The sequence below is a fragment of the Heteronotia binoei genome, chromosome 9 (genome assembly GCF_032191835.1).
Source record: "Heteronotia binoei isolate CCM8104 ecotype False Entrance Well chromosome 9, APGP_CSIRO_Hbin_v1, whole genome shotgun sequence".
Classification (NCBI taxonomy): Eukaryota; Metazoa; Chordata; class Lepidosauria; order Squamata; family Gekkonidae; genus Heteronotia; species Heteronotia binoei.
The window spans coordinates 85,051,848-85,073,875 of NC_083231.1; the positions used below are offsets into that span (position 1 = coordinate 85,051,848).

At 42.1% G+C, this 22,028-nt stretch overlaps 1 protein-coding gene and 1 non-coding gene across 2 annotated transcripts in view; both read right to left on the reverse strand.

Moving 5' to 3' along the window:
- The window catches only part of ANK2 (ankyrin 2), a 474,349-nt gene that overhangs the window by 444,478 nt on the left and 7,843 nt on the right, over positions 1 to 22,028 (reverse strand). The gene's annotated exons all lie outside the window — the stretch shown is intronic.
- On the reverse strand, positions 4,740 to 4,847 carry LOC132577686 (U6 spliceosomal RNA). Its single transcript, XR_009555842.1, has one exon. It is a non-coding gene; the product is annotated as a U6 spliceosomal RNA (small nuclear RNA).

Sequence of the window (22,028 nt, forward strand, 5' to 3'; positions counted from 1 at the left end):
GCTCCTATAAACTGTACCCTCTGGGAGGGTCATAGATGAGACTTCTTTAGGTTGACTCGCAGCCCTAGCTCCTGAAGAAGAGAGAGCATGATGGTGATGTGATGCAAGAGTCGAGGCTTGGATTCTGCAGCGAGAAGCCAACCGTCTATGTACGGGAATAGCGTAATACCCTGTAGTCTCAAATGGGCTGCGATGACCACCATCGTTTTCGTGAAAACCCTGGGGGCTGTAGAGAGACCGAAGGGCAATGATCAGTATTGGTAGTGGGCTGTTTCAATGGTGAATCTTAAGTACTTCATGTGAGAAGGGTGAATGGTGATGTGGAAGTAAGCGTCTTGTAAATCCAGAGTGGCCATCCAATCTCCTCGATTGAAAAGAGGAAGGATGTTGGGTAGAGAGGTCATTCTGAATTTGTGGTAGGTGATTAACAGATTTAGGGCTCGGAGGTCCATGATCGGCTGAAGACCTCCGTCTCGTTTTGGGACCATGAAGTAGCGTGAGTAAAAGCCTGTTCTATGGCTTGTTTGAGGAGAAGTGATTGAACCTCCTCCTGTAGTGTGTTTGAAGGATTGGTGGAGACAAAGGTCGGAGTAGGAGGGTTTTGATGGAATCTGATCACATAACCCAGCCAGATTATGGATAGAACCCATTGGTCTGAAGTTATTTTGGCCATGCCTGTAGAAAAGGGAAAAGGTGGGTGTGGTCCGAAAAAGAAAGGTGGGAAGGGAGGGAAAGAAAATGTAGTCAAAGTCCCTGTTTGGGCTATCTAGGGCCCTTCTGACGTGATGATTGGGAAGGTGTGGGAGAATATTTGGATATGGAGGTATAAGGTGGCTTGGAAAAAGATGTTGTAGCTTTTGAACGCCAAGGCTGATCCAAAGGTGGTTTAGAGTATGGTTTCTTGTTCCATGGTTTGGGCAACGGACGTTTATTTTGGGAACATGATAAGGTGGGAACTCCCAGGTTCCTGGAGGTTCGAATACTTTTATCCATTTCTTGCAAAACGGAATTGGTATTGGAACTAAAGAGGCCACTGCCGTGGAAGAGTAAGTCCTCTATATAGGCCTGTGTGTCCGGTTGTAAGGCAGTAGAACGCAACCAAGAGTGTCATCTCAGAGTAATGGCCGTAGTCAGGGTCTTAGCACAGATGTCGCCCGAATGTTTAGCCGAATTGAGCTGTTGCTTGGCTAGGGTCATCCCTTCTTTTTGTATCTTCTTGATTGCATTCCTGCTTTGTTCCGGAAGGCTAGGCAAGATGTTGGAAATTTGCTCCCAGAGGGCGTACTGATAACATCCCATGCATGCGGAGTAATTAGCAATTTTAACACCCAGAGAACCAGCAGAATAAAAACGCCTTCCCAGGTTGTCTAGTTTCTTTCCTTCCTTATCTGGCGGGAAAGAGTGTGTCTTCTTTGCCTTAGATGATGAGGACACCACCACAGAGTTGGGTTTGGGGTGGGTGAAGAGGAAGTCTGCACTGGATTCTTGGATTCAATACGTATGATCTAGTCTACGTGATGAAATGGGTGTGGACACTGGTTTTTCCCAAGAGTATTTGGTGGTGTGAAGCATAACAGTAGTCAATGGTGAGGCTACTGCTGTGGAAGTGTCCATTTGAACTATGTCGAAGACTGTGTCCATAACTATTGGTTGTAGTTGGACTATAGGTAGGGACAGGGTCTGAGATGGAGAAGGTTCTTCAGGTGATGAAGACGCTTCTTGGTCTTCTGGGGTCGATCCTTCAATGGATCTAGGGGGAGCCTTGGGAGAGTCAGAGTGCTCCGAAAGGTGTGGTGTCGGTGATGACATGGGGTCTGCTGTTGTAACCTTCGTCCGTTCCATAGCACCTTGTTGTGCAGAATCCCAGTGATATCGGATGGGTTTGGCGTAAGGTGGTTTAGATAAGGACGCAGACGGACCTCACCTGGGCGGTCTGTACGAGGTTCGGGATCGGCAAGAGGCTTCCGAGTACTGGTCCCAATCCATTTGGAGTGGAGGAAACCAAAGAAAGGATGATTGCATCAGGTATGCCCCATATAAGTATTGCCATTGACGCTGATCCCATGGGATCTGTGGAGGCATGTGGCGAGATGGAGAGCAATCACCTGCTCTATATCTGGGGGAGCGACTTCGTCAAGATCGATCCCCTCGCGATTCCTGCAGTTGACCTCGAGGAAGCGGGCTTAGGGATCGAGGAGTCTCAGATACCGTGCGAATCTGATCAGACAGGTTCCCCTCGGTACTGGAGCGCTATGCTAGATTTATATCGCGATCGGAGTCGGAAGAGATCACGAGCTGGGTGGACATTGAGGCGAGAATCGGAGGGCATAGCCGATGACCCGGTGAAGCGAAGAGCTTCAGAGGAGGAATGATCGGTGCCGTCGGGTCCGATGGTGAAGTCGGAGAGGCTGGAGAAACGGGTTTGCTATGTTTCGGCTTATCCATTTTCTTCGTCTTCTCCGAGTGAGATCCTTTATCCTCCTTATGCCTTTTGGCAGGCATAGAAGACTCCGACCTAGCAGCCGAGCCCATTCATTTACCAGGGCGATTGGCGTCGGAAAGGGGGCGATCGGTATCAACCGTCTTCAAGGCCGATGGTTCGGTGGATGAGATCAGTTGATCGACCTGGTCTGTCGAAGTAGACGAAGACATCTTACACGGAGAGAGTGCCTGTTCCATTAGGGCCGCAGCGAGGCGGGCAGCTCTATTTTTCTTAGTGTGCACACGAGTCAGTTCTGTGGAGCTCCCCAAGGCACAGTAGGCACAATGTGTGGCCGTCTGGTGGGGTGATCTTACTCCCACACTTGGAACACCTTTTTAAAAAGCCCCAGCGTCTTTCCATACGAATTGTCTGGGGAGAAGGTGGGAGGGGGAGGGGGGGAAAGGGGCGGGAAAGTTCCCTCGTACCCCGCAATCCCATAAAGAGTGAAGATAGTCCCGGAAAACAAAATATAACTAAATGATAAACTAACAGATTTTTTTAAAGGTAGAAGAAGTTCACCGACCGTAGCAAAGAAATGATTGACTGATCTGAGCGGCGGTCAGAAGAGAACTGGCGGGATGTCCGCTCCCATCTCAGTGAGCATGCGCAGTGAAGCTTCTGGGCATGCGCACTGGGGCACTGGCGCGGAAATCCACAGCTTTTAAGTTTACCAATCGTGATCGGCGCTGGCGCCTAATCCCATCAGTGTGATGAGGACGAAATTTGGCCACAGAATATACGACTAACTAAATCAACTATATATAAAGAAAACCTCTACAAGATGGCGTACCGATGGTACCTAACCCCAGCCCGATTGGCCAAGATCTATATGAAATACTCCAACAAATGCTGGAAATGTGGCAGAATTAACGGCACCCTTTACCACATATGGTGGCAGTGTAGCTACGCAAAAAAATTTTGGGCCCAAATATATGATTGGTGTCAGAAAATTTTCAAATCTAGCCTCCCTCATACCCCCCGAATTATATCTACTGAGCATTGTTAAAGGGAAAATGTCTAAGACATCCAAGCAATTGCTGTTACATATAATCACAGCAGCTAGATTATTATATGCTCAATATTGGAAGGTCCCCAAAATACCTGACAAAAATGAATTTCTACTTAAGGTTTTAGAAGCTGCAGAGTTAGACATGTTAACCATGAGATTAAGGGGGGGGGAACCTTCAGGATCGTCAAAAGATCTGGGATCCACTGTATTCATGGATTAATAGTTTGGGAATTGACACGAGCAATCTGAAATGGAGTTGTAAATTTACCCCTCCAGCTCAGGGGGATGGGTGAAAGATCTTGATTGTAACGATTGTTGACAGTTTATATTTTCTTTTTGTTTGTATATATGTGTTACACAATAAAAGCATATTTTAAGTGAAAAAAAAATCCCATCAGTGTGATGCACAGAGACCACGAAGAAGATGGATAGGGGCACCTTCTTTTGGGGCTCATAGAATTGGACCCCCTGGTCCAATCTTTTTGAAACTTGGGGAGTACTTTGAGGAGAGGCACTGGATGCTATGCTGAAAATTTGGTGCCTCTATCTCAAATAACAGCCCCCCCAGAGCTCCAGATACTGGTGGATCAATTCCCCATTATTTCCTATGGGAATAGAGTTCCCAGCAGACATTTCCCTCCCCCTCCCCCTGCCTTCTGATGACCCTGAAGTGGGGAGAGGGCCTCCAAACTGGGGGATCCCCTGCCCCCACCTGGGGATTGGCAACCCTAGGCTGAAACCAAGTTGAACTGCAGTCAAGTCTGGTGGACTTTTTCTACTTTGGATTCATCTACATTAAATTTTTGAGAACAGAAAATATCCATCTTAAAGAAAACTGATTTGGCGCAACCATGAAAGACTTACCTATCTCTGTTCTGTTTGCAAGTGTGATTTCTTTCCCTGTTTGCACAATTTTGGTATATGTGATGCATATTATTTGGTGATGCATATTATTGATATATTTTGTGAATAATTCTGAATAATTTCTATAATTGAGTGTGTAATTTTGTTTACTTTATGGCTGAGGCTTTGTCGACACAGTAGCTGTTTGCTTTTCCTTTCAACCTTATCAGTGTTTTCTCACTTAGTTGTTCTTCTGGAGATAGTAGAGTAACTGTTTCTAACTCCCAGTAACTTGCAACAAAGAAAGCCAAAATCTACATCTACTACTTCAGAGACCACATTTTATCTAATGGTTTGAATATGATGTTATGATTACATATGATTTTTAAAAATAAATACCTTTCTAGACATGCTCAAGAAATAACTTCCCAGTGGTGTCAACTTTGTGCAGGGGCCATGCTAATCTTCTCTGTATTGTTCCAGTTTTAGTATATGTGCTGCCAAAGTGATCATGTATCTCAGTAGTGCTAACAGCTCTATGCTCTCCATTTACACAAACAACTCTATGTAGTATAATATCTGTGTAGGACTGGGGAGACCCACTGTTCAAGTCCCTACTCTGCCACGGAAGCTTACAGGGTGACATTGGGATAATCACACACTCTCAAGCTAACCTACCTCACATTGCTGCTGTGAAGATAAAATGGCAACAAAAGAACCATATGTGCTATTCTGGCTCCTTGAAGGCAGGGCAAGACGAAAATACAATGCACAAACTGACGCATTTTTGTTCAACTTTAATCTGTGGCAAACAGTCTACATATACCATTAACATAAAATGTGACAGACGAGTGCAGAATATCCCCAGTGACCTGAAAGTGCATGACATAGTTCTGATGGACCCCATCTGCATAATTAAACCCCAGCTTCTTCCAGGACAAGCAGAGTTCCAGTTCAGTAATTCAGTAGGAAGGACAACATAAATTCTCCACCTTTGGTTTCTACTCAGTATCCTTCCATTGTCTTAGTTCTCTCAATATAAGACTGGAACTGAGAGTCACCAGTACAGAACCTGCAGCAAGGAAGGTCAATATATCCTTGTTTCACTCAAGCCACACTGGTGGTGGCAGAAAGTGCCATTAAGTCACAACTGACTTATAGTGACCCTGTAGGTTTTTCAAGGTGAGAGATGATCAGAGGTGGTTTGCCATTGCCTGCCCCTCCACATCACGACCCTGGTAGTCCTTGGAGGTCTCCCATCCAGGGATTTTTTTCTGGGAGAATGCGGCAGAACACCATTCTAGAACATTTTTGTGGAAACAACATTCTCAAAAAAATGTTTAAAAGTTCATGAGGGTCATCTATGTGTTTCTCCTTCATTTCTCTCTTTAGAAGTCTGGCACTTCTTTTTTCAGAAAAAAAAAGCCCTGCTCCCATCCATTTACTAACCAGGACTGACCCTCCTTAGCTTCTGGGATCTGACAAGATCAGACTAACCTGGGCTATCCAGGTCAGGGCCATATTATAATAACTTTTTTTTTAAAATGGCGCACAGTCCAGCAATTTTTATCTTAAGGCCTACCTCAGCATATTAGCCATAACCAATTCCAAAAGGCATAGAAAGACCCAGACAGAACCACTTCCCACAACCATTCTAGACAAGCAGCAAAGGGAGGAAGGTGAAGCAAAGGAGTATGGAAAGGGGTACAGGAAGAAGAGAGAGTTTGGCTCATGCCACTCACAAATACTATCTGATGCTGCACTGCCTGAGAAATGAAAGGATGAACTTCCACTGACCAATGAATTCCTAAACAGAGCTACATCTTCCTAAACCCCATCAAATTCAATAGACTTTGCGCCCACTTGGCATTGTTAAAATCTTCAGCACTGAGGATTGTTGGGTCAATTCTCCACTTTTTTCATACAAAGGGTGGACCACTTGATAGATCCGGCACTAAAATTATTTAAAAGCAAGGTTCTATCACATCTTTTGTACGGGGTTGAAATATGGGGGTGGAATGAGAATGCTTTATCTAGTATGGAGGTAATCCAGAATCAATTCCTAAAACAAATTCTTGCTCTCCCTAGGGCTCTCCTGCTACCCTGATGAGGGCTGAAACAAGACTCCCTTCCATAAGAGCACAGGTACATCTACCTGTAATAAAACATTGGGGAAAAGGTAAATCATACTTCCCTTAATTAGCATTCATTTAATCTTCTACTATCAAAAGATCACAGGTGTTCTAGATACCTCAACAACATTATCCAGAGTTATTCTATTCCTGATGATCTCCTAGGGGCCCAAAATGACAATTCTCAGTTTAGGGATTGGATATATTTTTTTCCAGATGCGTTGCTAGATTGCTCTCTAATCCTAAAATCTAAAGTAGCCCCCTGGTTCAGACTAATCAAATCTTATCATCTGAGATCCCCATACCTGGTTAATATCTCCAGATTTAACATCAGAACATCCTTCACAGCTCTTTACTTTCAGACTGTGCAAACAACTCTGTTAACTGGTCGATATTCCCACATCCCAACAGAACAATGTTTTTGCATTTGTGGTTCACCTATGATAGAAAACCTTCCCCATTATATTCTATCTTGTCCACTCTACAACACCCCCAGAATTAAATTTCTGCCTGGAGTAATAATAATAATAATAATAATAATAATAATAATAATAATAATAATAATAATAATAAATTTTATTTGTACCCCGCCCTCCCCCGCCGAAGCAGGCTCAGGGCGGCTAACAATACGGTGACCAATGGTGCACCAACAATAAAACAGTTACACTAGAAACATTAAATTAACATTAAACTAACCTTAAAAGCCTGAATTAAAACAATTAACTAAAACATTTTATGACGCTATCCTTAACACTCTTCTAGTTGATGCTGATGGCGGATTTTCAGTTATTCATAAGCTAATTTAAAAAGGGTGGTCTTGCAGGCCCTGCGGAACTGATCAAGGTTCCGCAGGGCCCGCACCTCCTCTGGGAGTTGGTTCCAGAGATGTGGGGCTGCGGCCGAAAAGGCCCGAGAGCGAGTATTCTGTAGTTTAATTTGTCTTGGCCCAGGGGTAGTCAGTCTGTTCTTTCCTACTGACCTCAGTGCTCTCTGGGGTTCATACGGGGAGAGTACTAACATCCTTAAAAGGACATTCAGAAACTGAAAATATTATATTTCTGTTATCTGACAACGATGCTCATGTGTCCTACAGAGTCTCTTTGTTTGCCCTTGCAGCTAAGAAGATAAGAGCAAGAGTAATATCAAATGCTGTAACTTCTTGAGGTTGGCCTTTCTGGGGAACTTTTAAGGTGTTAATTGGGAATTTTGTTGTTCGTGTTCTGTTTTGTAATGGCCAATGGTTATACATAATGAATTTTTGACTGACTGACTGACAACAGACTTTGAGAATAATCCTAAACAGGTCTACTTGCAGTCCTACTCTGGTCTGTTCAATGAAGCTGACTCACAGAAAAGTGTATTTAAGGCTGTACTATCAGAACATTCGATGGATTATGGAGAAAGCACAGGAGTATCAGAAAAACCTCTATTTCTGCTTCATTGACTATGCTAAAGCCTTTGATGGTGTGAATCACAACAAACTGTGGCAAGTCCTTAAAGAGATGGGAGTACCAGACCACCTCACATGTCTCCTGAGAAACCTGTATAAGGGTCAAGAAACAACTGTCAGAACGGGATAGGGAACAACTGATTGGTTTAGAATAGGAAAATGAGTTTGACAAGGATGTATATTGTCACCCTGCTTATTTAATTTATATGCAGAGTACATCATGCGGAATGTTGGCCGGGATGAAGCACAAGCCGGAATTAAGATTGCCGGGAAAAACATCAACAACCTCAGATATGCAGATGACACTACTCTAATGGCAGAAAGTGAGGAGGACCTAAAGAACCTCTTGTTGAGGGTGAAAGAGGAGAGCACAAAAGTAGGCTTGAAACAACATTTAAAAAAAAACTAAAATCATGGCATCTGACCCCATCACACCTTGGCAAATAGAAGGGGAAGACATGGAAGTAGTGACAGACTTCACATTTCTGGGATCCAAGATCACTGCAGATGGTGACTGTAGTCATGAAATTAAAAGACGTTTGCTCTTTGGGAGGACAGCTATGGGCAGTATAATAAAAAGTTGAGACATCACCCTGCTAACAAAAGTCTGTATAGTCAAAGCGATGGTATTCCGAGTAGTAATGTATGGCTGTGAGAGCTGGACCATAAGGAAGGCTGAGCACAGAAGAATAGATGCTTTTGAGCTGTAGTGCTGGAGAAGACTCTTGAGTGTCCCTTGGACTGCAAGAAGACCCAATCAGTCAGTCCTAAGGGAAATCAACCCAGACTGTTCCCTTGCAGGTCAGATGCTGAAGCTGAAGCTCAAATACTTTGGCCACCAAATAAGAAGGGAGCACTCCCTGGAAAAGATCCTGTTGCTAGGAAAAACAGAAGGCAAAAGAAGGGACGGCAAAAGATGAGATGGCTGGACAGCATTACTGATGTAACAAACACAAATTTGAGCAGACTTCAGAGGATGGTGGAAGACAGGAGGGCCTGGTGTGACTTTGTCCATGGGGTTGCAAAGAGTCGGACTCGGCTATATGACTGAACAACAACAAGATCAGATGCTGAAGCTGAAGCTCAAATACTTTGGCCACCAAATAAGAAGAGAGCACTCCCTGGAAAAGATCCTGTTGCTAGGAAAAACAGAAGGCAAAAGAAGGGGACGGCAAAAGATGAGATGGCTGGACAGCATTACTGATGTAACAAACATGAATTTGAACAGACTTCGGAGGATGGTGGAAGACAGGAGGGCCTGGTGTGACTTTGTCCATGGGGTTGCAAAGAGTCGGACTCGGCTATGCGACTGAACAACAACAACAACAAAATCAGAAGAATGCAACTGTGCTTAGGATTCCACTGTTAGTAAACCCATGAGCTGTGTAACACACCCTGGCAGAGTCAAATAAGTACAGCATATGAAGCTTGAATGAACATACCATTAGCTCCCCTACAAAACATTTCCTCTAACAAATGTCAGGTAAATGAGATTAAAAAGCACTTAGAAGCAAGATAGAATGGCTCCATTGCCCGACAGCAGTATAAAATTTTTCTGACTGCATCATCGCTTCTTAGGTACATAACAAATGAGATAACCTGTGTGGATGAGAACTAACACTAAACATATGTCCCAAATATTCCATATGAGGTAGGGTTTGAAGCAAACATACCTGTTTGATTTTGCTTGAATATGCTTTGAAAGCAAATAATATATAACACTATATGTCGAGTACATAAGAAGGCTTCACACATTTTTACTTGTACGAGCAAAGGACTACATTTTTACATTGAGCCACTCCTGTTTTGCTCACCATCAATTCAAAACAGCGAGGAGCAGAACTGGAGGGTTTAAATTGCTTGGAGCCATTTAAACCTCTGCTTTCTGTTCCCGGCCACTTTCACAGGAAACAGAAAGCTGGGGCTTAAACTTTAAATGGCTCATGCACCTATACAAACCAGTTCTCTTCATGAACTGGCATATCAGTTTGTGTAGGTTCGTGATTCAATTCATGGTTCATGGCTGTACCATGAATTGAATCACAAACCCCAATCCACAGAAATCCACTCCACGTCCATCCCTGGTCAAGGCAATATCAATATGATCCATTTTCACATGCTAAATTAGTGTTATGGGACAATCAGGATCTAAAAATTGAGAAGAAATGTTTTGTATGGATGGCTTGGACCGATAGGGCAATTTTTACATTGGATCAACTGACTGACAATGATGATGAGTTTCTGGCATTTTTTTAGTTGAGGACTTCTCAACTCCTGTTGATTGGCAATATTTACAACTGCAACATCTGTTGGTATCTAAATATGGCCCTGCAGCAATAAGTATTTCAGACTCCCCTTTGCTCCTGAAAATTCTGTCAAGACAGAAAACAAAAACAATACTCGTCTATAAATGTTTTATATCAATTAATAAATATGACATGAAGAGTCTCAGGAATGAATGGAATAAGGAGTTAAGATTTTTGTATTTTGCCAAAGCAACATGCTATATAAGAACATAAGAACATAAGAGAAGCCATGTTGGATCAGGCCAACGGCCCATCAAGTCCAACACTCTGTGTCACACAGTGGCAAAAAATTTTATATACACACATACACTGTGGCTAATAGCCACTGATGGACCTGTGCTCCATATTTTTATCTAAACCCCTCTTGAAGGTGGCTATACTTGTGGCCGCCACCACCTCCTGTGGCAGTGAATTCCACATGTTAATCACCCTTTGGGTGAAGAAGTACTCCCTTTTATCCGTTTTAACCTTTTTGCTCAGCAATTTCATCGAATGCCCACGAGTTCTTGTATTGTGAGAAAGGGAGAAAAGTACTTCTTTCTCTACTTTCTTCATCCCATGCATTATCTTGTAAACCTCTATCATGTCACCCCGCAGTCGACGTTTCTCCAAGCTAAAGAGCCCCAAGCGTTTCAACCTTTCTTCATAGGGAAAGAAAGCCTTATATAGCCTTAATGTTTATACCTGTTCTTTCTATGGATCTTAAGTAGCAACTTACTCAGGAAAAAAATATGTTTAGGATATACTGGACATCACAGCTACTCTGTAGCAAAGGATTGAGTAAAGTGTCTAACTACAGGCATAATCCACAGGATGCATCCCTTAAACATATGCTTTGGGTATGTCCAGTCATTCAGCTTTTCTAGAAGAAGTTACTCGTATCTATTTTGTATTAGAATGTTCACTGATTTTTGAGGATGCTTAGTACTTTTAAACTATCTGCCTTTCTCTTGGAGGCTAACCAATGGTCAACGAAAATGGACCATCTGCAGCTAAAAGACTCATATTACAGGACTGGAAGGATAATTGTCCACGTCCAGTGAATCAGTGGACTGAGGACTTTAGAACTCTATTAATATTTGAACCCATGGCATATATACAACAACTGCATATGGACTTCAGATATTTGGAAATCTTTCATTGAAAGATATGTGTACATCTGCCACTACTGTTGTTATATTTTTGTCTCTACTTTACGTATACTTTTTTCCTTTTTTAAAATTTATATTTAGTTGCTAAAAGATCATTAAAGGGTTAGTATAGTATAACGGTTTAGGACTGCATATATATCTTTAAAATGCACTGCACTGTAGAATCTAGGCAATATTATCATTCTGAATATCTGTTGATTAATATTGGCATCAAATCAGAACTAGTTATGACTCATATAGGAAAATAATATGTGCCTGCTCAAATAATACATCCTGTAATACAAAAAGAAAGAAATCAACCCACTCATCAATGTCTCTCCTAACATTTTATTACCAACTGCTTCTGAGTAATGTTTGTCCTTCATTTTCCTGTAATTCAACAATCACTTGATAGTTCTGCTATTCCCTCCTCCATTTATTTTTTGTAAAGTTTCCCATTTTCCAGTGTAAAATTCCATAAATATACTAATACTGAAACTGCACTTTCAGCCAAACATTTGTTGTTTGCCTTTGCTAAGACAACTACAGGTTTTTTTCTAGATTTTTTTCTTGTCTTGACTCAGAGCTCCCATTTATTTATTTCTAGGCCACCTCACCACAGAACTTTTTCTTGCTTAAACAATGGGCCAGTTCACCCATATGCCTTCATACCTTGATGACCACATCATCCAATGGAGGTTTCCACATGTGAGCAAGCAACTGCAAATAAAAAGTCATAGCAGAACTTTCATATCATACTACCTCTGACAACATCTGTTTCCATGCAAAACTGCAAGCCAACAAATGCTGAAGAATCAGTTCTACATATGACCTAACTGTATACAAGGGAGAGTAAGGATCATTTTTGCTCCCCCTGCCCTGAGTTCAGCCTAATGCTGACACATAGAGAGAGAGGAGACTGGAGTCTTCACTTGGAATCTCAGAGCAGTTTACAATCTCCTTTTCCTTCCTCTCCTAACAACAGACATGCTTGAGAGAGCAGTTCTTTCAAGAACTGTGATTGATCCAAGGTCCTCAGCAGGTGCATGTCAAGGAGTAGAGAACTTGGTTCTCCCAGATTAGAGTCTGTGCACTTAACCACTTCACCAAACTTGCTATCAAACTTGCACAATCCACCAACCAAAATGACACAAAATGGTGTACAAGTATTTGAGTTCTCCAGAACTTTTCTCCCATTTGGATGTTACAAACTAAAAAGATGTATGTGGGGGTAAGGATTCTAAAGGCCTTTCCCCACCAGCATCCCTGTGCTCAAACCAGACAGACAAGCTGATAGTCACTGGAGTCTTTGGTGTCTGGTCACACCCTAGTTTTTGTAAGCAAGAAAAAACAAATGACATCTCTCCATTGGAATTACAAAAGCCAGCAATCTTACTTGTATCTCTGTGACACCAAGTGAGATTCACAGATCTCTTATGGGGTTAACAGTGAAGAAATTATTTGCTATTCATTTTGAAGATACATTTAGATACTAGGAGTAAGGCCCATTGTGAAGGAAAATACAATGGGCTCTAGAAGGAGGCTCTAGGTGAGTGCCCCCCCCAGCCTTGCTGTCTTCCCATCCACCCAAGTGAAGGAATTCACTCCCCCCCCCCACACACTTCAAGGAGAGCTGATCTCCGTCATCTGGACTGCAGGCAACAAATCTCTCTCCCTCCATTCTGGAGAAAATAACTGATTTGGAGGGTGGATGGTATGGCATTCCATTCCCCTGAGGCCACTCCCTTTCCTGAAAAAGCAGCCTGGGTTGCCTAGGAACAGCTAGCATTTTCCAGGGAACAGCCATGGGCTCTAAGAAAACACACCCAGCATGGCCTGGTCCCCCTGGCTATTTATGTGGCTTTTGGAGGGTGCGTGTGCTGGTACTTTTTTTATGAAGCTGCAGTAGCTCTGCAACCCTTTGACAGAGAAAACACAGAGAAGAGTGGAGATGTGGCTGTCTCTGAGGTAAAACTGCTTTTGCAAGTGTGTTCAACATTCCTGGGCCTGCAGTAGGCGGGGGCAGAGGAGTCAGCAGTGGGATGCCAGAGACAGTGACCATTGTATGATGGGCCAATAGTGTGTTCCCACAGTTAACTGCCAGAACTAAAGTTGGTGGCATTTTACTGGCAAAACCAACTTTGCTGGATAGCAACAGCCACTCAGGCAGGAGACAGGAGCAGACTCAACCAATGGCATGCAAGTACTCTTGATTGACAGTTTGACGGGCCAAAGGCTGATACTCCACAGTCCCACCGAGCCCCAACCAATCAGGATGGTCAGATTTGCCACCATGACAGGAGAATTATTACTAAAAGATGAGGCGACATAAAACCAAATGGAGTGGTTTTACCTCATGTTGTGGATAAACACCCATATTCTTTTGCTAGTTCATTCTCTTCCAGTTGACACATTCGTCTCAGCTGAATTCAGGTATTTCCACTGAGGGGAGGTGTTTACAGACTCCTTTCCTCCAAGGACTTCAGGGTGGTGTAATTGTTTCTTTCTCATTCACATTTTTATCCTCAAATAAACCTGTGAATCAGGTTAGGCTGACAAAGAACGTCTGGCCTAAGAACATCCAGCAAGTTTAATGGCAAATGGGGATTTGAACCTCAGCATCTAAAGGATCATGGATCCTTCACAAGGAGTTCCTGCTTGCATAGGCATCTGGGTTGTATATATGTGCCATTAAACTGAATGCACATTGGCAGGCAGCTAATTGGCAGGCTGCTCTAATGGACATGATTCCCCTGTCTCCCACAAACACAAACTCTGCCTGTACATGGCCATATCAAGTGTAGAGGGCTGTTATAAGAACTGAAGAATTTAATGTGTGTCTTTTAAATCATGAAAAAGTAACAGTGGAAGGAAATATTCACTTTTTTGCTGGAAAAAAGAGCCCTACAGTGTCTTGTTTTGCTTATGTTCATATGCATATATGTACACCAAATTTCTCCCACATTTGTTTTCATCTGCTTTTCAAAAGAGAAGGTTCTGCTCCCCATTAATTCTCACATCTCCATTTCTTTGCCTGCTGTGTACTCTTTCAGGGCAGATACACATACACAAATGGATGCCTTCTTACTTGGTGCTTAATCCTGGAACTAAGCAGGAATTTCAGAGCAATGCAGCATGAAGGGGTCACTCAGATTCCACTATGGCTTTCTTTTGCTTTGCAGAACAAACAACTTTCATATTAAATACTGAAGAAGCAAACCAAAAAATGTAGGAAACCTGCAAGGACATCTAATTTTACTCTTCCATACTATGTCATTTTTTTCCTTCCTTGAAAGTCCCCATAGTCTCTACCCTCTTTTCCTGCCTCCTTTTCTTTCTATCCTCCAGCCAACCTATCTTTATCTGCCCCCCTTCCCAGTTCAGCTTTTACTCCTTCCCTCCACCTGGTAGGAAAGTGGCACCAGATGGAAACCACTGTGATGTTTTAAAGTGGTTTTAATTAGTTGTCTCTATCTGATATTTTAACTTGATTGTAATCCACCCTAAATCCATTCTGGGGATGGCAGAATATAAATTTAAATAATAAATAAATAGTCTGGTAGCCTTTACCCATCAAATCTGTGGTCCAATTACAAAGTAGAGAACCTGAAAAGGCTTGTATTCCCCGGTACCCCTTCCCCACAATATTTCCTTTTTTCTTCCTCCTTGCAACTCCAACATCCTCACTTTTACTATTTCCTTCTTACCTTCACATCCACCAGCCAACCTACCTTTAATTCACCCACCTCATCTTCAGCTATATTTATTACTTATTTCATTTATATCCTGCCTTTCTTCACAATGGGGACCCAAAGCAGCCTACAACATTCTCCTCTCCTTTATCCTCTGAATTATCCATGAGATAGGTTAGGTTAAGAATGTGTGACTGGCCCAGGGTCACCTAGTAAACTTCTACAGCACAGTGGAAATTCAAGCTTTGCTCGCCCAGATTCTAGTTTAGCTAACTCTAGCCACTACACTACAGAGGCTTTTGTGGAGTGGCTGCCGGTGAACAGTAGCAAACAGCTGGGCCTGGGTAAGTCATGCAAGTTGCATAGTATCAATTTACCCTGTGGTTGTTGCCAGGCCTGGCCCCAATTACACCTCCCTCAAAGACCAAAACAGACTTGGAAAGGTCTCTGTCCCCTCCCCCTACCCATTTTCAAAAAGAAACCAAAGCTGTAAATATAGTTAGTGTGGTTGCCTAGCAATGGTCACTGAGAGTACACATTTCTTAAAGCTGCAAGTGCTGCTTCTATTATTTGGGGTGATTAGCTTCCAACCCCCACCATAGTTCTGAGTTTTCTTCTTTTTTTAAATGTCAGATATTTCTGCAAACCTGGGGCTATTCTCTGGTCTGCAGAAAGATCTGATGGTCTGTTCATGGCTTTAGTCTTTGGGTTTAAGTATTCACAGATTTGGGCATGCTGAGATTCAAGATATATATAAGTGGAGGCACTCAAGGAACTTGCAGTAAAGGGACATCCCATTTCTCTGCCTTTCCTTCCTTCTCTCCCACTCTTCTTCCCTGTCACTCAGGCCCCCTCACTTCCCGTCTCCTCCAAGCCCTTCTTTCCTGTCAATGATGCCATCTTCACTTTCTGTCTCCCCCCACCTGCCCCCCTACCTCCCCTCCTCCTTCTTCTAATCTAGTGCTCTGTCCCACTGTTCAGTCCAACAATTTGTCCTCCACTGTTCTGAGGGGACTGATGACAGTGGCGGTGGCTTCTGCCCTTTCCTCCCTTTCCCCTGCTTGCCTCCAGCCAGCAGAGAAGTGATGTTTGCTAGGAACTAATGGGGTTGGGTTTGTTGCATCAGTGGAAGAGGGTGGTTGAGAACAGTAGTGGCTCCCCCTCCTCTATCTCCTCTACTTGCCTGAGTGTGGGGGTAGGAGAGTGCACATGTGGTGGGTTCTGCCATGGCTACGTCACCATCGTTGCCTGAGCTGAGACAAGCCACAACTCCAACTCATCTCCCTGCCTCAAAAGGTAGGAATGAGCCAAGATTCTGCCTCCTCACCTGCTTTAAGCTTAGCCAAGGGGAGCTGGAGCAACTATAGCTGCTAACAGCCTCGCTGTCCCCAGCAGCAATGGCCTAGCAGCATGAGATCACCTCCCTTCTCCTCACCATCCTCCTGAGCCTGCTTACATTCAGAAAACAGTTCTCTGTGCTTGTATAGACAACTGTTCTCTGTTTGCTGTTCTCTGACTAGCTTTAGGATTTTTCTGCAAACCTAGAGGTTTTCCCCAAGTCTGGAGAAAAGCCTCTGTCTTGTCAATGTAGTCTTAATTCATCGATTTACATATGTGGCTACAGATCTGTAAATAACTTCCTAAGCAGTGCTGATTCTGAGAGAAGGTGTGTTCACTTTTATTTGTTTTGATTTATATCCCGCACTTCCACCCAGAGGAGTGATATGACTGAATGATGAACAATGAGGTCCCATCTTTGAATCAATTCTAAACACAAGCACCAATTACAAGACTGAAAAGATCCTTAAGGTCACCTAGACTGGCTCTGTACTTTATATCTTCCACATAGTAGCCTTCCTATAAATAAATTCACTTCCTCCAGAATTATACAATGACAGAAACAGACACACGAGCTAACAGAGTGTATCACAGGAGGGGAAAAAAAACAGTAAATCTATTGAGATGGCTAGGGCAAGGGAGCCAAGCTGCATGGCATCAAGAAAGAAAAATATATTAAGATGAGCAGACTGTTCTTCAAAGCACCCAGTTTGGCTATTTGCATTGCTACTTAATGATACTTAATAGGAAGAAATAAGAGCTAAGAGGCCAGATGCCTTTCCACAGGTCACAAGTAAATGCTCTGTTTATCAGCACTGGCCAAGGAAATCCCACACAAAACACACAAATTTAACAGCACAAAAGACAAGAGGCCAGTCTATTATATGCTGAGTCCTAGATCTAGCCAGCATAGCTGGATTCAAAGAGTTAACACAGCACACACTCATCTCAAATGTTTTGCAGGCTTTTTTTATGAATGAATCTTTTGTTGCAAAAACAAAGATTCCTTTAGTATCCAAGTCTCAAGTCATTCCCCCATTGTACTCTTTAGACTCTTATAGGAGCAATTAAGACATGCAGATAAACCAAAATACTTTACAACCACACAGACTAATTTAAAAGAAAAAAATGTACAAGTGGATTCAATGAGAGATACTTTATGAAAAGTTCAGAGACTGCACAGGGCCACCGTGGTCAGGGGTTTTTTTTTCTGCCATAGTGGGAATCTCAGCTGCAATGTATGACTCAACCAAAACTTTGATTTCATTACCAACAACAACAAAATGTGGAACAGTCACACATATTCAGTCCCAGCAGCTGGAAGGAAAAATAAACACAACTATTATTTCAAAGTGTTACCAGACAATTTACTGCAAATCCTTCTTCAAACAAGACTGGCTCTTCCAAAATAGTTCATACCTCAAGAGACAGTTCTTGTGATCCAAAGCTGCTGAATGCGGCCCTGTTGTCCAAAATTATATCAGTGGTTGTAACAGAGCTACTGAAAAAGCCACTAGGATTTGGTAGCAATGGATCCCATGTGAAGTTCAGGAAGCCTAGTGATCAATCCACAATTTTCTGTTTTATTTTGCCAACTCTAAGTTTTGTTTTGCCAATAGATGGTGAACACAAAACAGCAAAATCCATATTGTTAAAGTTTTAGGGAAGACTGTAAGCCTCTGCATGCTTATTGGGGAGTACACCACATTACACACAGCAGGACTGGTTTTCAAATAAATATATTTGGAACTGAGCTATAAACAGGAATAGAGAAACAGGGAATAAAATAGGAATGGCAATAAAAAAAAAACTAAAGCATGCTATGAACAGAAACTCCAGAGAAAGTTTTCCAGGCTACTGCTGTCTCCTGTATGTGGGACTGCAAAGATAACAACTTGAAGAATATTACAGGTAAGCATCCTACTTAGTTATTTTCATCAGGAATCGATTATTTTATCACCAAAAGCAAAACTACAAGCCAGACCACTGCAAATGTATACCTCTTGATTGTTCCCTCATCTCCCTCCAAGTTCCCTTCCACAGCATATTGGCCAGAGGCCTTCATCTCAGGTAATGCTGACCACTTAGAATCATAGAATTGTAGAATCATAGCATTTGAAGAGACCTCAAGGGTCATCTGAGTTTCCTAAACAATTCAGGAAAATCATAAGTACCTCCTCCTGCCCTTCCTTCTCATGATCTGCCTAAGTTCATAGAATCAGCATTGCTGTCAAATGACCATCCAGCCTCTGTTTAAAAACCTCCAAAGAAGAAGAGCCCATCATCTCCCAAGGAAGCCTGTTCCACTGAGGAACCTCTCTGTCAGGAAGTCCTGATATTTAGCCGAAAACGTTTTTAATTTTTTAAATTTATTTTCTCCTCCCTCCTGTGTTAGTTATGCTAACTCTAGTTTTATCTCTAGTCACCAAAGCATTTTTCCCTCTCTGTATTATCTGCTGCTCTTAGTTAACATCTAATGAATGTCCCACTCCTGCATCACAGCTGGTGCCCAGAAAGTCAAGAGACTTCTGTTTTTAAAACAAGGAATCACTGAAGACTACTCAATAACAAAGACCTGCAGAACTCTGAATATGCCCAAGATTAATACAGGGGTAGGAGTAAGATGGAAGAAGGAATGACAGAGCCCAGGCTTTGCATGTCTAAGATCCCAGGTTCAATTCTCAGCATCTCTCATTAGAAATTATTAGGTTGTAGGAAGTAAAAAGCCATCCTCTACCTTGGAGAGCTACTGCCAGTTAGAACTGATGACAATACTGAGCCAGAGGCTCAGTTATGGCCAGACATTGGAGCAGAAGCCAGAGCCCACCTTTCCTCACAGTGCACATGGTTCTCTTCTCTGCTATTTTACTGTCTCAACAACAATGTGAGGTAGATGAGGATGAGACACTGACCCCAAACCACCTCGTATTTTCCACAGTTGAATTGGTGTTTGAACCAAAGTTCCCAGTCCTAGTCCAACACAATGGCTTAAATGTGACACATGCATCTTCTCTCATAATGGAAGAGGTCATATTTGATTTGATAAGTATACATTACACGTATGCAATTGCAGTCCAGTATGTTATCGAATAACTTCTGAAGAAGAAAAATGTTGAAGTGCATCAGGCATTCTTGTAAAGATCAAGCCAACTTTATTTTAGATGGTTTCATAGTTATTGTTTCACATTTCTAAACAGATCAAATAGAAGTTAACTAATTTCAAGCTATTTGCCTTTCTAGCAATGCATTAGTGAACTTCATTCAATTATATTGCATATTCAAAAATAGTTTAAGTTGCTTGATATTTATTGTCTCTTCTAGAACAATCTCTGTGTGTTTTTCTTAAATAACTTTTAGTAATCTTGTCCGCTAGTTTTAATAGGTCTCAGTGCATGTACATATGGATACTGCACTAAAGTGAAAGGATTAGACTTAATGAGCATATATTATTAGATCAACCCTATTTGTATTTAGTCTCAGGTCTGCTCTAAGGTCAACGTTGAGCAGGAATCTGAAGACAGATCTTCCACATCCAAATTTACCACTCAGTCCAAATGCCCACACATGCTTTCAAAATGTTAACAATTGACAATTGGGCATCCAGTCACCATGACATTAGAATAGAAGCATATACTGTTTCTAGAAGAACTTTTAAAAAGAAACTAAAAGTAATTTTTAAAAAAATGAGTAGGAAGTGATTTTATTCAGGTTAAGAAAATTGGTTTATATATATATTGAATAGACAGCAATCACATTAATATTACTGCTCATGTTATTTCTGAATCACCCACAATGCTGTATTTGTGGCAAATTCTGACACCATTACTTCATTCTTCACAGTTTTTATTTTCACCTCCACCTCCGGAAAAGAACAAAGTCACCCATTAAATGCGGTGTTCCAGGGACTCTTCTGTTTTGGTAAGAGGGTGTTCAGCCTGCTGTATCAGAGCCAAATGAGACATGACACAGAGTTCTGTGTTGCTTCCCTCCGTTATATTTTTTTTCTTCTGAAAGGAGAAAGGGAGAGGCTTGTTTAACCCTTTTTATACCAATAACTGCCACACATATGTGGAGCTGCTGATATAGCCACACAAAAAGAAACACCTGTTATCTTTTCTCCTACAGGTAGGAAAGCAGCTTAGGGACTTAATTTTTTGAAAACAAATAGCAGGAGGGAAAAAGTAAGTAAGGTCTCTCCCTGCCACCTCTTATTCCCAACTACGCCCTTCTAAGGCTGCTTTTCATTTAAAAAAAAACACATCAGGAAACAGAGATATAGAACTACATGTCACATTTAGGTTGGCCCTAATATCTAATAACTAATCCAAAGGCACCATTACTTAACAGGCTGAGTGACTATTTTTATCTGTGTATTTGCTAGCCAGTGTCTCTCTTGAACTGCAAAGTCAGCTCAAATCCTAGCATTGCCTTGCTCTTCCTTAACTTTCAATTGCCCTATGAATGACAGCTCTTGTACTACTAATGAATTAGGCAGCTTGCAAGGACATGATTTAGAGAAGTTTTGGTCCCATCTAATCCAGGATTGCTGTTTTTCATATTTCAAGATTCCATTCAGCAACTGGGATGCCCCAATTCTCAATCTGGAATGTCCTAGGCCAGGGGTGGCCAACGGTAGCTCTCCATGCTGGCTGGGGCTGATGGGAGTTGTAGGCAAAAAACATCTGGAGAGCTACCGTTGGCCACCCCTGTCCTAGGCCATTTACACATAGGCTATCTGCTCTGGGTTCAATGCTGTTGGGAAATGGGGTTTTTCCTGCTTCCACTACAGGACCATGGAGTATTTCTTCACCTCCCAGAGTTTCCCCCAGTTTTCTTTGATTTTTCTCTAACCTGCTTAGCTGTGATGTATTAGGAAAGATCATAGTAAAGCCTGGATGGCTGCCATTTGGATGGGAAACTTCAGATTTTCCTTCTCACATTTTTCCTGACTATCCCCCAAAGCAGCCATTTCCTCCTTTCACCATCAGGACTTTTGGGTTTTGGGGTTTTTTTTAAATCACTAATTTCACATTGTAATAAAGATGTACCATTAAAGTAGTAACTCTAACAAGTTCTGTAAATTCACCACTTTCATTTTTTTTTAAAGTAAATCTCTGTCCTAGGGAAAAGTAAATCTCTTCAACGGAAAAGGATAGAGACTTACTTTTTGAAAAATGAAAGCTGGAAATCCACAGAATCTGTTCCACTTATTGTTATAATAATATATCAGTATAACAACTTGAAATTGCTGTTAGTTCCTTTTTTAAAAAGTTGGAAAAACACATATGGCCTGGGGGAACTTGGGCAGGAAAACTTGCCATGTGGAAGCTCCATTACTGCTATGCTGTGACAGTGGGGAAACTGTACAATCCTGTTCCCGTGTGAAGGCCACTCTAATTACTTTTCTCCTTTTCTACCATTTTTTTCTTCTCTGGCTTTGAAAAGGAAAAAAAAAGGGAATTTTGGGTCACTCCCTACCAACTGAGTCACTAGCAAAGTACCAAGCTCATCGCATGGAGCCATCACAGCTATGCACTCCAATCTTAGCCATAAGCACAGGCTTTCTTGCATCCCTGGGCTTGGAAACATTTTCTTGCACACAATCCAAACTCCCACCTTTTGCTGGCAGTTGAAATCAAACAGCAT